The 18,889-nt window shown below is 37.6% G+C and overlaps 1 protein-coding gene across 4 annotated transcripts in view; it reads right to left on the bottom strand.

The window, feature by feature from the left end:
- The window catches only part of tcf4 (transcription factor 4), a 161,507-nt gene that overhangs the window by 141,421 nt on the left and 1,197 nt on the right, over positions 1-18,889 (bottom strand). The gene's annotated exons all lie outside the window — the stretch shown is intronic.

Raw genomic sequence — 18,889 nt, 5'->3', positions numbered from 1 at the left:
ACCACCAAAAATATTATCTGCCATTACATCAATACATTCATACACATACATATCAAGAATCAATATTGAAACATCCATTCATCCATTTTCTGTACTGCTTGTCCACACTGGGGTCGTGGGCATGCTGGAGCCTATCCTACAGGCAATTTGAAGTGCTCAATCAGCCTACCATGCATGTTTTTGGGATGTGGGAGGAAACCGGAGTGCCCGGAGAAAGCCCACCCAGGCACGGGGACAACATGCAAACTCCACACAGGGAGGTGGAATCGAACCTGCACCCTCTGAACTGTGAGGCGGACGTACTAACCAGTGCGACACCATAAAAAAAAATATCATGCAACAAAGAGTTTTTCAAATGGGATACAAATTTAAAAGACATTTATATGTCCATATGGGGGGTTTTCCACATTTCCCACCCTGTTTGTAAAATTAACTGCAGAGACAACAAAGTTGAGCAATTGGCTCTCACACATTTCAAACTAACGCTCGCTTAAACTCAATTTACTGTTCTTTTTTTTCTCACTTTGCTGAACACATTTAAACAGAAAGCTCTCATATGGATCTGGAATTTGTCTCACATCTACACCCACCACAAACATAAACTGTGCCCCTACTCACTCACATGCACACACATGCATACACATTTAAACTGACCATTCTCTTGCCATTCAGCCAATTATGCAGTCTGCTTTTTTATTTAAACAGTATGCTGTATTAGTGGTGGGCTGTGTGTTTAAACAGGACTAATAGTTGAAAAGTTAATTAATGATGCAGGAGTAAGCAGTCTGGAGTAATCAGTGGTCGCTATGACCTAAGGCTGCTATTACTCACTGAATTAGTAAAATGGAGAAAGCCTCTAAAATTCATTTTTAGTTTTCAATTACAGGGGCACCGACCACTTATTTGGGCTCCCTACTAAGAAAACGAATGTACTTTCTTTTGCTCATGTGCACTCCTAAATCCCAATTTCTCTTGCACAAAAGCAATGTCAGAAATGACAACACAATCATCAGGGAGTGGAATCAACTGGACTTTGCTACTTCACTAACCGCCATCTGTAATCGTTATGTAATGACAAATTGCTTTTTTTTCCCTATAATTCAAGTCTTTGACAGGCTTCTGTCTGAATAAAAAATAACAATAATCAAGAATTTCAGTCAAATGAGCCACTGGTCATACTGCCTACTCAACGAGAGTACACATTTATCATGTCGATGAATGGCAGAACTAGATAGTGGCTACTTATGCACAAATAAGATCCAAAAAGCCAAGAAAAAAGATGGTGTACACCTAAAATACAGTAAAAACATGTATTTTCAGTCACGGTATGTGTGATTCTGCAAATGCAACACACGGCGTGGACATCGTCATATACAATTACTCATACGAAGTTTACAATTTCTATTTTCATCCAGTATAAAGAATCAATTGGTTTGTTTTGACTATCATCAGTAAGTCAAGATTTTTTGGGTGATTTTGTTTAAATTTGTTTTTATCTTGTTTTGGTAAAAAAAAAAAAAAAAAAAAAATAAGTGTTAAATTTGATTCTATGTATTCTATTCTCTTGTTCTTGAAAAAATATGGAATTGTGTATCAAGGCCCAAATTCCTTCACTCCTCTGTATTAAATACAAAAACAATACATGATGGGCTTTATCTACACGATCAGGATCTCCTGTCCATAATGCAGAGTCGTAACCTGGTGGAATTTGACGGAATGCAAAACTAAATGCACAACTTGAAGCAATAACTATTACTCCTCTTGACTTCAATTGATCTAAAATAAATAATGTACTTAAAACTAAGTCACAATCTCGAAGTCTGTGAATTGTAGGTCAGATGTAACATTTAAGGTCGTAATAAAATGAAAATCCTTCAGGTACTCCAAAAGATTTTAATGATGTGGTTGCATCTCAGTGTTCACTTATTGACTCCATAAATTAGAATGAAATGAATAGTTAAATATGAAAATATGACAGCGATGTTCGTTTGACATTTGCTCACATTGACAAGAGACATCTGCTCCTGCCTGTGGAAAGCACAAACTCTGTATGTGTGTATTTGTGTTTTCAGTGAGATTGTTGCACATTTACATGCATTGCTGTGAATTTAAAAGACAGTCTTGCATGTGCACGCTTTGCGTGTGTGTGTGCGTGCGTGTGTGTGTGCATAACAGCTTCTGTCACAGGACAGGATGAAAGGATGAGGAAGTCTCGAGAGTAAACGGATGAGCAGCCAGCAGCTGATGGCATGAGAGGGACAAAGCTCAGCTCTCTGCCACAGAGCGCGCCGCTGCAGCAGCAGCAGCAGCACGGGTCGGATTAAAAAACACATTCTTTCGTCTAATATTTTAATGAAATATTAACGTCACTAAGTGTAATTACATTAAAATGAGAGCCAGAATAGACATTAGCAGCCCTGTTGAAATAACCTAATGAGGATAGCCTCCCTCCTAATTAATAACAGAGTACGAGATTAGCGGTGCTGTCTAACACACAGTCAGAGTCAGTCAGCAAGCACAAAATACATTCCCAAAGGTTACAAAAAAATTTAAATATGACAGTAAATATATATATACTATATACAGGACTGTCTCCGAAAATTAGAATATTGTGATAAAGTTCTTTATTTTCTGTAATGCAATTAAAAAACAAAAATTAAATTAATAAAAGGCTTGCAATATTTCAGTTGATTTGTAATGAATCCAGAATCTATGACATTTTTGTTTTTTTTTAATTGCATTACAGAAAATAAAAAACTTTATCACAATATTCTAATTTTCGGAGACAGTCCTGTACATCCATACACACAAACAGTATTATTTTTGATGGAGGTAAAAATCGAAAGGAGAATTAAACTGTTGCGTTAGTCTGGTTTAACAACATTATCATAATTAATCAGATAAGAGTGACAAAATTGTAATTTCAATTACCATTACACTCATCTGTGGCTTTGTGCTTGTTGTCTTTGATTGTTCTGTAATCATCATTATCATGTATATGCAAATTAGTCATATCAGCAATTAATTTTATCTCTCAAGAACTTGTCCTAGGCCCCTCTTGAGAATTAGTTTCTCGGTGTTGAGGCATTTACTGTCTTCAGTTGTAATTATTATGTCAACGGCTAATGAATGAAAGAAGACGCCACTGATATGTTGAACTGACCGCAGAACAGATATAAATAGCTGAGATGTGTGAATAAAGCTGTTTTATCCTCCCAATTGTCAGGGTCAAGGCTATTTAGGGCAACAAATTTCCAAATGAAAGTCTTCTTGTCTTTTGTTTCAAAAGATGCTTTGCTTGAGTAAGGGCTGTAACAGGCAGCACCAGGACAAGAAATTATTTCCTTTGTGTCCAAATGAAGCTGCGGTGGAGTTTTTTCTATCTACTTACAAATCGTCCACCTTGTTTGTCCCGGTAAAGAAGAATGTAAATGTCTCGTGCTATGTTTTTATTGGTGGGAGCAGATTTTTTTTCGCCTGGCGACTGGCTGGTGATGGATGATGATTGGCTGGCCGGATCAGGGTCTTCCGTGTATTTCTATACATCATCTCTCTCCCTCTCTGCCCCCGACCATCCGCACCTGTGTCGCCTTGGTTTCCCTGAAAATACCTCTGATTAATGTCCAGAGCCGGAGGGGGGGAACAGAGCGGGGAGAAGCTGTGGTATTAATTACATGAAGCACAACACGCCATCCCTGTCATATGAGCAGGTAGCAAAATGCAATGAGATACAGTTTCCAAAATAAATATTAGATGAAGTGCTTGTGATGTAAAATAAAAAAATAAAAAAAAATTTAAATATAAATGTGAGCAAACAGGATAAAGAATTGAATCAGAATAAAAATAACGTGGCATGAGATCTGAGAGGAAGAAAGATAGCAAAACAGATTAGATTAATATGAAATTTGTAATAATAAAAAAAAAAAAAAAACAGAGCCATAATGTTGATATATGATGCTACATGAGATCACACTTGTTTTTCTTACTCACCGATAATGGAAGCCGCTGCTTCGGCTCATATAAATCAAACTTATTGTAAACCCACAAGTGAAAGTTGTGTGTTTGAACAATTCTAATGTGGGCATTTGTTTTTGCCTAATTTGATAACACAAGCATGCATGTAAGCTCACAGAGACAAAGAAGACAGATTTCCGCTACTTCCCTATTTGTCGCATTTTGAAAAGCCTTTGTTGTTTTGCACTAACTAGCAAAAAGTAACCTCATCACCTCAACAAAAAATTGCCCAAATATACTGAGTCACATTTCAAGACAGAAATATATGATCATCTTAATGAAATGTTGAGAAAGTAAACAGTTTTAGAGTAAAATATGAACAACACACACACGCACACACACCCCTGCATACGCAGACGCAGACAAATGTTTGTGCCGCAGTTTGGGATTCTTCATAAATATATTAAAGATGACAATACTAAGAATAATATATTCAATAATTTGATTTATACAATGATCCAGAGGTTTTGGTGCAAGCCAATGTCATATTTATGAATGAAATATGATGACATCCACCACACATTTCAGCAGAGCACAAAATATGTCTTCCTGCGTCTGGATCAAATCCACCAAAATCGCGTTACACCACCTGCGCCACAACTTAGACCTTCTCTCGCGACCTCTTTTTTACGCCGAACCCAGGTACAGTTCAGTTTTATTTACTATTCATTCTGGAAAAGTTTCAAATTCACTTGCAAGCCTTACAAGCAGTACAGGAGAAGATGCATGGATGGAGATGTTGAAAAGGCAAAGTCATATTACAGTACATTACAGTATTAACTATTAAAAAGTGACATTTTATTAAATATAAGACCAAAACTCCAATGCATGTTGCATCTTGCAGCCACAGGAAACGGGAAACACAAAACGCATATTTTTTAGATGCATTATTTAAAAATGCAAATAGATGCAATTACACTCGCTCTGTTTATCAGCAGTTATTAGCAGTAGTTTGGCGTCGCCACTCTGAAGAGGAACCATATTTCAAAGTGTTTGCCGCTGGCCTCTTGCTACACAGATAACAAGTTCCCCCTTGCAGGTGTAATTACAAAACAATTTCTAGAAAACAGCCCCAATATTATGAATAAACACATCCATACTACCACCACATCACAAATATTGTACATTTAGTGTAGATAGTCGTATTGGATTATTGGTTTTATAGTGATGACAGCGCAAAGAATATGTGCAATAATAGAATAAAAATGTATATGTACGCACACACACAAATTTGATAGTGATGAAAAAGCAAAGAATATATACAATAATAGAATAAAAATTTATGTGTATGCACACACACCCTCACAAACACACACATATATATATAAAATATATATACATATGTATATATAATATATATATATATATATATATATATATATATATATATATATATATATATATATATATACACATGCAGTTTTTTTGACCGCCTTTACTCCTGACTGCTTTTATCAATATTAAAGGTAGACTATTAAAAGTTTTTCAATGTGAAAATGAACTGGCATTTTTATTCCTAAAACCATCAGATGACAACAAACAAGATTGCAATTGTTTATTTATTTATTTATTTATTTATTTATTTATTTATTTATTTATTTCCAACATTTACTTTTCTTAGTTTTACATGCTATCCATGCCAATATCAACAGGTGCAATTCAATACCTTTCCCACAAGCATACTCATTTTCCTCTCAGCCATAACAACTAAATCATACAACTCAAAATCGTTCCTATTCTAAATGCTTTTAGAATGAGCTCATCACACTGCCAAGTTAAATTATATGTTGATCTTCCAACGTCTGTGTAGCCATCAGTCTGTAACTCTGACATACCAAATGAAAAAAATGGCCACACAGAGCACATATCAGTACCTACGCACTAACAAACACACACCTGCATGTTACAATGCATATGCAGCACATGAACATATGTACATACCATGCGTATGAAAGCACACATGCATGTTTGGTGCACACTGCATATGGACAAACAAAAGGAAACACATGCTCCTTCTAGAAAGAAATTACTGTGCAGATGTGTGTTGAATGCACAGGATGTGACTCCATACATGAGTGGTTGTCAGGGCGTTTGGATGGCAGATGTATGACGGTCTAGGCTTGATTCCAGAAGTTAACACGCACTCACACAGACACATACACACATGCACACACACGCATAGATAACAGACACTCTTCATTTACTAATAATTGAATTTTAATTCCTTTTGGCAGCTCGTAACGAGGCTTCAAACAATGACAATAGCATTAGTTACTTGCAAATTTTAGAAGGTCCTTTATTTTTTTATGTCGATTGAATGTTTTTTTTCTAGCATGTTTTTTTTTTTTTTTTTTAGATATTTTCATTTTTATTTTTAAATGTGACATACAAAAACATTTGCAATATAGATCTATCTGTCCGTCTATCTATCTGTCTGTCTGTCTGTCTGTTGGAGTTTGCCGGCTGGTCCAGCCATCTGTCAATGTATTAAGCTACTTTCAATGAAATTAAAGCAATTCCCATGTTTCTGACCAGGATAATATTGTGTCATATATTGATGCTATTTGTCTATTGCTTAAAGCAAACACAGTGTTTGTTTGAAAAATTGGTCAAAATTGTAAATGCATATACCAAAGACATGCGGTTCTATTTGGAGACACTTAAAAATCTCATAATTCATCTCGTCCTTTATGTAGGGCAAATTTGATTTCATATCAATTTTGCACTAAAAACAAGTCATACTTTTTCTTCCAATATACTGCAAAAGACAGTTATTTTTGACTTACATACTGGATGCCTGACACTAAATGAATCCAGTTGTTCCTAACGGCTACTTTAATTAACTTATTAAGAGCCCCACAGGCCTCCCTTTATTTTGAATGTCAAAATAGCCTGAACCTGAAAGTCAAACACAGCTTTGAGCAGATCTTGTTCTTTTTTTATTTTCCCACAGTAATAAATAAAAAAAAAAACATTCACAAAAATCTGCGCAAACAAAGCATATATTCTTTTAAGTTTATACAATGAAATGAGCATTTCTTTATTCTGTGGATAATCACTGATCGTTTGTTCGACATTCTGGCTAAAGGTTAACAGTAACTCTGGCACAACCATTCTCCATGTACCAAAGGTATTTTTCTACTTTCTTTACATAGTGCACATACTATGTGCATCTGTATGCACGTCTGTGATGGCCTGCCACATCTAACTGCTCCTCTGTGATTGGTAACCATCTTCTCTAAATCGAAAGCCATCCCTAGTTAGCACAATAAAATAATAATAATATGCTTCATTATTTTTTTTTTTTGTAAAGAGTAAATTTGGAAATTTTTAGTCATTAAAAAAAAATCATTGTATATGTGTGCTGGTATGTGTACACGTGTGCATGCGTGTGCAAGTGTGTGAATGTGATGGGGAGTCCTTTCACAGCAGTCGGGCCAGATGTTCGTGGTGAACACCCCCACCTCCTCGTGGTTTTGCTCCTCTCCCCTTGCTCATACATAACCTCATCACTTCATCTCTCCTGTGATTCATTGTTCATTCATTTGGATTTTTATTCTTGCTCATTCCTGTTAGGAGTTTGCATGTTCTCCCTGTGCTGCCATGTTTTTTGAGGGGTTATTTTGGCTTCCTCCCACATTCCAAATACAAGTATGTTAAGTGAATTAAGTTTGCTTTCTTTTGGTATTTTGCTGTTAGAAGATTAACGCAGGTAGAAGATTGCGTTTGCGCCATTGTGCGCTGTTGTGGGAATGAACACAGCCAATTCCTTGCCAATCGAATCGGATCCTCTTATTACTTTTAAATGGTTGCGTTTTATTTATATGCCCTACGACTGACTGGTGACCAATCCAGCATGTTCTCCACATCTAGCTCTAATTCACCTGGAATAAGTTTTTTTTTTTTTTTTTGTAATTAAGCTTCAATAACATACACAACCAAGTTCTGACGGGAACACAACACAACACATAGCAACACATAGCAATACACCTAACAATATACCAAGTAAACACACGGTATCCTGGAATAAGTTTTAACTTACCAAGATACAAAGTTTGATGTGCATATTTGCACTTGCTTCCCCTATAGCCTGCCCACAACATTACAGGCACACAGATCATTTAACACCTGATGTTTGCTTTATGTATACAAAGTAAATGCTGTTATGATACAGAATGACATGAAGGATATAGCCATAATTTAAGTCACTGAAGATATTTTCATTTTGTAACTCCAGCAAACAGATGCCTATAAACAAGGACTCAAAAAGTGGAATCACTGAAATCAGAAAATCCAACTACAATTATGTGAATATTGGAACTTACAATACAGCAAGAATGAAAACATTTTACAAAGTGGGTGGTAGGCTGCAGTCAACTTTCCCATTGTGTTAAGTGTTATTTTAAATGGATGGCATTTATGACCAGTGTTATTTGAAAATATACATAACTTGCTACAAGAGTTTGGTTAATGGCTCAGGAGACTCAGACAGACTGAGGTCACAAGGATGAGAGGGAAACCTGAACCATCAGGTCTACACTCCTTATTCATCCTAAAATATTTACTGGTTGTCATGACGACTGGCATTGTTCTTGTCCCAACACCCTGACATTTGGATTTCCCCTCATCTGGAAAAATTGGACCCTGATGAATAAGCATATCACATTCACATCCGACTGCTGGTGACGTAACATTTTTTTTTTTTTGTCTCATTTTCCGTTTTATTGTTTTTCCTTCTGTCTGTGGCGGAAATGTTGGACGTTCAAAGCAGCATGAAGGAGATCATGTCTGACTGAATGTTTGCAGTCAAGTTGCATAATTTATAGATCCTCTTAAACTTTGAATATTAAGCATACAGTATAGGTGTATCAAATAATATAAGACAATGTAGTCTATATGTATTAATATTGTACAAATTGAAGTACTACATGTTTTATTAAGTCCTCTTAGAATGTTGTGAGGTACACTGAAACCTCTTTGAGGTAAAAGAGGATGAGATTAATGTTTCTACCTGTCGCTAGAGACTACTGCGGAAATGCTTATTATCAAGCCACATGCAGGAAAACCGCACTCCAAATCTCCATATGCTGACATCAGCGTTTCCATTGTGTGATTAATGCTAAATATGCAGCTCTTGATTGCATTTGTCAAAATAATTAGCCAGTGTATGTTTTTATCGTCTGAACAAACACCTTTTTTTAAAGGACAGTCAGTCAGACGAAAACATAATCCTTGATTGTCAGTTGTTTCGGTTTATGAAGTTTAAAAAACAGATTTATGAAACAGTTGTAATAATTGGAAAACAAACATCAAAAATTTTATTGGAATCAACGCAATCAAATGTAATGACTCATTCATCCCAATTCAACTTGAATGTATCATTCATGGTCTTCCTCTATGAAAGCCATGATTATAATGACACACACAGTATGTAAATATAATGGTCTGGGCACAAATATTGCTTTAAGGTTGGATTCACACTGCAGGTCGGAAGCATCCAAAGTACACAATAATATCCATCCATCCATTTTTTTTATGGCCCGTGTCCTCATTAGAGTTGTGTGTGAGCTGAAGCCTATTCAAGCTGACTTTGGGTGTGCACCCTGCGCCAATCGCCAGCCAATCACAGGGCACACACTGGATAGACAAACAACCATACGATATCCGTGCTCACATTCACACACATGGGCAATTGGGCAAACACACACATTTTGTTGTCAATTGACCTAATATGGATGCATTTGGCGTGTTGGAGGAAACCCACACAAGCATTAGTGCATGCTCTAAACACAGGAAGGCCGCAGCCAATATTTGAACTTTGAACTGTGGGGCAAACCCTTAATCCACCATGCTGACATGCTGTAAGCAATCAAATTTAAATATTACAAATATTAAACATTTCATACCGTTTAGTTGACCTGATTAACTTTTTCATCCAATGATTTAATTTCAGAAATTGCTTTAAGGTTAGTTTAATTAAGTTCTATGAAATTTAAAGTTGAATGATCACTATGTATTTACACTACGATGACCCATTTCCAAAATTGGGAATCATTTGAAAATTATGTCATTTGAGTAATGTTGTGTAACTGCTGCCTAAATCTGCGAAGCATAAACAAGGCGAAAGTGGCCCATTGTTTTTAGTGATGCAGACCTGCCATCTTCCATCTGAACACAAGTTAATGGCTACCTCACGTGGTCACCGCTGGCCTACTTTAAGGTCTTTTAGCTTCACTGGGCCGCCCACCATTCACACACTATCCTGAGTGGTCCACCTTAACAACACTACGCCTGGCACTCACACAGGCTTTGTTTACTGACTGGATTTGGCAGTCAGCCATTTTGTTTTTGCACATTTACATAAACACCAAATGGTGCCTGTTTCCTTTGTGTGTGTGTGTGGGGGGGGGGTGCACAGACCTTAGCTAACGCTCCCTTCCTCGCCACTGTTGATGAAAATTAAAGGCAGTTTAAGATTCATTAAAGTGCAGTGGCTTTGTCGATTTCCTGCAAAAGATTTGACACAAATGTTCACAAGCTGAAAGTTCATCACTCCATACCTTAATTTCGATGATTACTAAATTATGCAATGACCCAGCCAAAGACACGGGGAGGGGGGTTGCTGCCAGAGATTTTTCTAGAATTACCCTGTTTTTAAAAATACTTGCGCACCATCACCCTTGAGTAAACCTGTGTCAAGCAACGTACCGGAAAATAAAAATGTAATTTAAAATTTTACGGAGCCCCCTCCTCTCCAATTGCATAATGTCAACCAAACAATCTACCCTTGTCAGCTATATTTACATACACCAAAGCAATATAATGAGATCTAACACAAAAACGTCACCAGCCATTCATCTGCCTTCAGAAAGATTATCCACAATTTTGACTGACTATTTCACATAGAGATTCATTTAACAAGAGTAGAAGTGTAGAGAGTGTATCTTCTATTTCGCCCATCTTTGAAAGCAGGGGTGCAAATGGGATTTGCCCACTTGGGGCCATGGGCACCATGTTTTGGACATATTTATAGATTTGCTTGTCACTAATGTTAACCTTTTTTTTTATTCTTGTCAAAATAGAGGCAATTCTATTGGTGAAAATGCAAGATATTAAATTGTATGTAATGTATCCTCTTGTTTTTTTCTTTTATTTGCTAGCCTCCTTGAATCCTAGCTCCTTTTTTGCTTCCTCAGTTTCCACTGGGATGGAGACTGTCCCTTCAGGCTGTAATTAGGCAGCTCAGCCTCTCTGCGTTCAGTCATGGCTGGCTCATTGTACACATCGATTCCTTTGCAACGCTTAATTGGCTGAACATTGTTTAGCTTTCTTCGTCATTCCTCCTCTTATCCTTTTTATATCACAATTATTACTACAATTCTCATCCATCGTCTTTTCCATGCACAGACAAAACTTGATATTCCGTTGCTTTTTGGAATCTTATTTTTTCACGACTAACTTCGGCTATTCTCTCCCCAGTTCTCTGATTTTAAATGTATCTCTCTCTTTTTCTGCCTGTTAGTTTCTCCCTTTCATTTCCTCCTCTCATTTGGCCACGCTCCAGATCCGGCAGGGCTTTAGCCCGTGGTCTTAATTGTCAGGACGAGGGTAGATTCTGTATGAGACGGCCATATGGTGCCTGGCTACCAAGCTAAACTCCTCGGGCATTTTAAGGTTACTTCAATCCAAAGAGTTTGTTCTCTTTATGGCAGACTGTTTTCTACATCACAAATTATGACTCGGCACGGCAGACTGGCTCAGGTTCACTAAATTCTTCAACCTGAATACGTAACGTTGTAGTTGTGCATGTTTGAGCGCAGAAACTGTTCATAATTATAATTGCTTTGTGCTTTTTCTTGAATTTTACAAAACATATACATCACAAAACTAGATGTAGAGATTCGCAGTTTAGCAAATCTCATGCAACTCAAATTTCTGAGGTCGAGGGTTTTAATCTGAGCTCTGGCTTTGGTGTTTGACATTTGTAAAAAAATATTTAAGCCTACCAGTATGTTGCATTTGATCAAGACTATTGATTGAATGCGAGCGTGAAATGAATTTGTTGCTTTTTTATTGACTGAATTGTGAGTTTGGACAGTCTTTGTATGTAAGAAAAAACAAGTTCCTTCCTATTTTCTAAAAATAATCTACTAAGGAAATTCTGCACCAGGTCCAAAATATTCAAGCTAAACAATGAAAACATTTTGAAGTTGTATTCCAGAATTACCTGCATTTCAAAATTAATCGATGTGTAATGGACGTTTTGCACTTGAACTTAGTTTGCAAAAAAAAAAGGGCACAAATTTTGAGACTTTACAGAAATTTACACCAACACTCTTTGGTTTATAAATTATTATAAGAAAACCTACTTCAGTGAATGTCAAACTCTCATTGAAAGTAAGAGTTTGACAAAATGTCTGAATAAATTGCATTTATTAATTTCGTATATGGGAAAAAATTTGATGGTAATATTGCACGTATTAACCGCAATAATACCAGCATGGTGGGGCACTGGTTTGCACGTCCGCCTCACAGTTCAGAGGGTGCGGGTTTGATTCCACCTTCGGCCCTCTTTGTGTGGAGTCTGCATGTTCTCCCCGTGCCTGCGTGGGTTTTCTCCGGGCACTCCGGTTTCCTCCCACTTCCCAAAAAATAAACATGCATGGTAGGCTGATTGAGCACTCCAAATTGCCCCTAGGTGTGAGTGTGAGTGCGGATGGTTGTTTGTCTCTGTGTGCCCTGCGATTGGCTGGCAACTGGTTCAGGGTGTCCCCCACATACTGCCCGATGACTGCTAAGATAGGCCCCAGTACACCCGCGACCCCCATGGGGACAAGCGGTACAGAAAATGGATGGATAGCAGATGCCTTCTTCAGTTTGAATCAACGTTGTTGGCTTTGTGAGGACAGAAAAAAGTCATGAATTAGCTTTGCCGTTTGAACTTTGCTGAAGTTTCCTCTAAGGCTTGGCTCAACGTGCGTGTGTATGGAGCCTGTGGTTAATATATGCAGGTGATCTTCTCCATATGTTAATGGTCAGCAGATCAGCCAAGCTTAATATCCATATAAACCCAATATCTATACACGTACCAACTCACCAGCACTTTACCTGCAGGTGTCATGTCCGTAATATCTACTCGACACGTGCAAGAGTGCCTGTGCATGTGTGTGTGCGTGCGTGCATGTGTGTAGACAAAACACAGGTCCCACTGGGAACTTTGGATCCAGCTGCTGACTTCAGAACAAACGGCATCTGCTTCCCGCACATACCACCACCCTACCACCACCAAGAGTATATACAACCACGTAAGCACATGCTTTTGTGGTGCCACACACACACAGGATGTATGACAGATGCAGTGTGGGCCTGAGACACATGCTCGCCCTCCTCCAGCTCAGGTATTGAGAGAGCTAAGGATGTCAGTCGTCGACGTGCAAAAACTCATCCATTAGTAGCGAAGACATACACTGACCTAGCATTATTTATGTTGGTATTAGAGGATTAATGCGTATTATTATTGCATTTTAAGGAGACTTGACTTTTTTTTCCTCAAATGTTTTTCCTCCACATGCATTCAGAAAGTTTCCTTCCCTCCAGCCAAGAAACATTTTACTACTCACTGCATCGTTTAACGTTCTCACATTCAACTTGCTTTCAATGGACTGCGTTAGGCATATGGAACAAGAAGGTCTGTTTAAACTAGTAAAATGTTCCTGAAACAATGTCATTAAACAATACAGTAAAAAGCACATTTGCACAAGAGGACAGATTTTCTTCTCTCTGTGAGTCCTTATTTGACTTTTGCTGCAAGATGTGTCTAAAAGAAATTCCCAAGACTGATCTCACAAAATATATATTTCACATCCAAACCAAAACTAATCCTAACTTACCTAACTTATTGGATGCGGACTCAGTACACTATTTTTTTGTCACTTTGTGCTCATTTATTATGCGTCTGGAGGTAAAATGTTACTATGTTGAACATATTTACTTGCAATGCAGTAGAAGAGCAAACCGTTGTTCTATGTAACATGATAGGAAATATAATTAAATATAATACATTTTGTTCAAAAAAGAAAATGCTATATGTTTTTTTAATTTTTGACTTAAAATAAAATGATATTTATCAGTCTTATTGTGAAGGCTATGATGACAGCTGACTTTGCTCCAGGGTCACCAATGTGGCACCCACGTTCCAAAGTATTTCATAAGGACCAAATAAGTAGCCCGTGAGCCTGTTCTTAAAAAGCAGCATTATTGTCACAGTATATGAAATAATTTACATAATCAAATTAATATCACCATATACTTTTAACTGTTTTACGCCAACTTAGTGTGTGTGTCCAAGAAACTCACCAGTGATGGGACATTATGATTTCCTAAGAATGTTGAAGAAGTGATCATTTGAAAATGCTAACACTTGCAGAACCATATCAAAATATAACGTTGTCCGTTAATATTCATCTGTTGCCTACCTCGTTAAATCATTGTTGATAATTATTCTCAGAATTCAACTGAATCATTATACTACATAGATGAACGTCATTAATTATTAATAACATACACTGCACTGTACTTGGATTTAATTTGAGGCAATTAGTTATTTCAGAAGTGTGTAAGTCGCTCTCACTTTAAAAAAGATTGGTGACCCCTGTTCGACCGAGTGCTATTCTTGTGAAGGATCTGCGTTTCTCACTCTCAAGCTTTATGTATGCGCATGAATGTGTTTGTGTGTGCACGGGGGAGCGGGAGGGAGAACGGTCCGCGGATCAGAGTGGCAGGTGCAAGGATCGTGGCAGAGCCCCCAGGCCAACCACGGGGCTTGAACGCTCACCGCAGTGTTTAATCACCCGGCAAAATGCTTCTGACATGCTGAAGAGGAAAAGAGAGAAGCTTCATGTTTCTGCATCCTTCACTGAACATGTGTGAACATGCGCGCATGTCTGTGTGAGTGTGTGTGTTTGTGCGTATATGTTTGTGTGCAATGTGTGTGTGCGAAAGGAAAAAAGATTGGATAAGGCAAAGAAATGGTGCATATAAAAGTATATGTATACTATAATTGGATTATAGGCGAATGATGGCTTATTTCATTAGACTTTTGGAACATTTTTACTTATTTTCCTTTGTTTGGTTACATTAATAAATTGTTGTAAAAAGTTGCTGACAGCAAGTCACTTCATCACCTTGCACTATAAGAGCAAACCTATAAGAAATGTTTGAAACCTGAACCATGCAGGCATGAGAAAAATGGTAAATTTGACATTTACAACCGTTTTATGGCAAAGAAAAGGAAAATACAATGTGAATAGAGTCGATAAAGGTTTTATTCAATGTGGTTCATTGAGTGGCACTCTTATTTGATTAGTTTTGATTAGCTGTGTGCCAGAAAAGAGGCCTTTGTGTCTGCTCTTAAAAAAAGAGAAAGAAAAGGGAAAGTACTCGACAGGTGAAAAAAACTGTCTCACTATTAATGATATAATTTGTCACAGGGCGTCAAAATGACCACAGCCGCCAATGATATGCCACCAGGCCTGGCTCTCAATAAAATGGCTGCTTGACAGCATGAGCCTATAACAAGATTCCCTTACAGCTCCAGACCACACCAGTGTGCTTATGTTTCGTTGGTCCCCACAACACGCTCCCTGCGTGTCTGCAAAGTGTCCGAGCAAACACTACCAGGCCCATTACCGTGGCCCCTAAAGTGGAGGCAAAAAATAAAAGCCCCACAGTGCTCCACTGGTGATAAAAGAGTCACTTTATTAATGGTTTAATTCGATTCGGGGATACAGAATGACCACAGCCACCGATGCCAAGGTTATGATTCGACCCTGGTTACTAAGTCTTGTTAAAATAGTCCTCAGTGTACACGTGTGTGCGTGTGTGTATGCAAAACTACTCCAAATTAAAGTGGCCCTGTGATGTTAAAATTTACATAATGATCCAGTGTCAATTTGATTTATCCGTTCGAATCTAACCTCTTCTTTGTTTGATAAAGCTTTATGCAGGCTTTTTTTTTTTTAATTGTGTAAAAAAAATCTAAAATGCAGCGAGCGTTCAATTCCCAATGGGGCCCCACTTACTAAAACGAACGCTAACAGTATTGAGGTAAATGGAACAAAATGCTAGCGACATTTAATCATAATTAAGCAACTAATGTATGACCAAAAGAAACACAAAGGAAAAAAAGACCAATCTCAAGGGACAAAACATACCCAGGTCTGTATTATTTTTAAAATGAGACTTTATCTAATACATTTATAGTTATTACTGGATAAACATAAAGCCTTAAGTATCATTAGCATGTAATGGGCTGTGTTGAAGCAGCTATGATTCATTCTCATTGCAAATTTTCTCATTTGGAAATGAATATACGACTGCAATCGATAATTGGACGGAGTAAATCGTTGCATTTTATTGATGTCCAATTTAAAATCAAGGTCAATGTGAGCTTTTGGAAAATGGACGTTATGTGGAAAATATGTAAAAATAAATACATAAATACATACTAAATAAAATGTGTTTTCTGCATCTATTTGCTCTGTAGTCGGTGTATTTATCATGCATTACAGTTTGTAGTTGACTTCACATCCAACATACTCATTTAATGCATTTAATCACCACTTTAGTTCATTCATCTGTACATTCGTGCCTTCCTGTAAGGCTTCCATACACTCACAGTCAAAGCAATTTACATTTTTCACTTCTGATCTGTGCAGGTGTCTTCTATGAATATCAAATTCACCTCAAAGAGAATAATGCACCTCCTGTGGCACTCACATACAAACACGCACATTCAGAAAAGCCGTGCCGTGATGGATGCGAGTCACATGACCACATCTGTCACTGACTGTCATCTCTTTTTTTTTTTTTAAACAAACAAATACAAAAAAATACTAATCACACCTTCTGAAGGGTCTTTAAATGGGACATGTTAAATTTATCAAACAAAATCATTTTCTATTATAACGGTTGCCCTCTTTCTGGAATCAATTGAAAATAACGGTTGTATTAATGCCGAACATTTCAAACTGTGTCATTTCGTGGGGATTTTGTAGGCCTTCGGAGGCCCGTTTTCATTACCGTGAGCCAGCCCTCAGCACTTCTCCCTCTGTGTTTCTATAGTAACCCTGGCTAAAATCCAAACAGCCAGTAGGGCCCTCTGAAGGGCACTACACAGGGAAGATGAAAGATCTCCACCAGGCGACTGCAGCTTCCAATAAACAGATAAATGTGAGGAGGGCATGGTTCCACTGTGCAGAGGAGCGACGGTGACTGTCACAGTGTTCTCGCCGGTATTCTGATATGAACAAATATTAACACGGTTCTTTGTCAGCCATGTTCACTGCATGCTCCACCGCCTTCAAACTGATCATATCATGGAGAATAACAGCAGTAGGGTAATACAAAATGCTGGAAAGTTGTTCAAACGCCCGCAATAAAGGCTGATTGACATGACAATGGCATTTCATGACAGATAACACATTTGTTCATTCTGAATCGACTTTTTTTAAAATCCCCTTCCAGTGGGTTCAATGCACAGCAGCATCTAGTGGCCATTTTAGTTGGCGCTTACAAAATAGCAAATAGTGAGGCTGAATATACACAATACCTGAATTAGAGTACACACAGTTATCTCCGTATATTCTTTGGCCATATTTTCAATTCCCTCACAGCGAGCATTTGCCGCAGCAGCCATCCAGCAACGTTCAAAGCGTCAGTGTTTCTGTTTGTTCTTTGAAAGATTCATAAGTGCCACATCTACATGAATCATTCACTAAGGAAATGATTGTCATAAACATAAAGTGCCATCTCTGCCACTGTGTGTTGAAAAATGTATGCTTTTTAAGTCATAAATTATGACATGGCACTCATCTTCCTTTCTGCTGGAGGAGGGGTGCATGACTTTCTTGCTACAGTGATAAGACTTAACATGGCAAATGACAATTCCTATGTTAACTTCAAATCAATGCCAAATGTTATGTGGTTATACATACATACATACATACATACATATATATTTAAAAAAAAAAAAAAAAAAACAGTGTTGGGCTGATGGACCCACGGAGAACTTCAGGTCCAGGATTCATGGATCACACATACGAGACTCAGGCAGTCATTGCAAAAATACACAATGCTCTTCAATCATGGATGCTCACAGTTACAAATCAAAACATTTAACCTAATATCTTGTACAATTTTAAGATATGTTAATGGGGTTATCAAATTATGTATTCTCATCAAATCTAATGAGAACATCACATCATCATAAGACACAAATAGAAAAATGGACAGTTATCTCTGCTGTTTCACTTTCTTGATTTTTCATTGTAAAAATGTTCACATGCATAATGAAACTACCATGTGTCAAACTGTGAGAGCATGTCCATGTCTTTGTGTGTGTTCCTCTCGTTCTGCCTGTACTGTATAGATGAGCCTCTCACCTCGAGGCGAGCCGATCCTCTTACTATAATACCTTTACCTAATCTCAGAAGCGAATCAAAGGGAGCCTGGGGCACTAGGCACTAATAGGTTCACACAAATGGGATCTAGTCAAAACCGCTTAATCCTCCTCAAACTGTAAATATGGAGAGCATTATCGATGCAGGCCTTGAGGCCTCTGATGCGGTACTGATGCAGATTTGACGGAGTCTGATAGATGACTAAAAATAATTTAACATACTGTAACAGTGTTACACCGGTAAAATGATGAAATACATTTGAAACTTTTAAAATACAGATTAAGTGTAATGTCATGAGTTTGTAGATTATGGGGGGTGGGTGATGGGTACATATAACAATAAAGTAGAAATGCTTCATGAGATTAAAATAATAATTTTCCAAGATAAAAACGTGCAGACAATATTCGCAAATTGTG

Source organism: Syngnathus floridae, chromosome 12, assembly GCF_059516105.1.
Source record: "Syngnathus floridae isolate MCC-2025c chromosome 12, RoL_Sflo_1.0, whole genome shotgun sequence".
Taxonomy (NCBI): Eukaryota; Metazoa; Chordata; class Actinopteri; order Syngnathiformes; family Syngnathidae; genus Syngnathus; species Syngnathus floridae.
The sequence above is the reverse complement of the archived record's forward strand: the minus strand, read 5'-3'. Positions and strand labels throughout refer to the sequence as shown.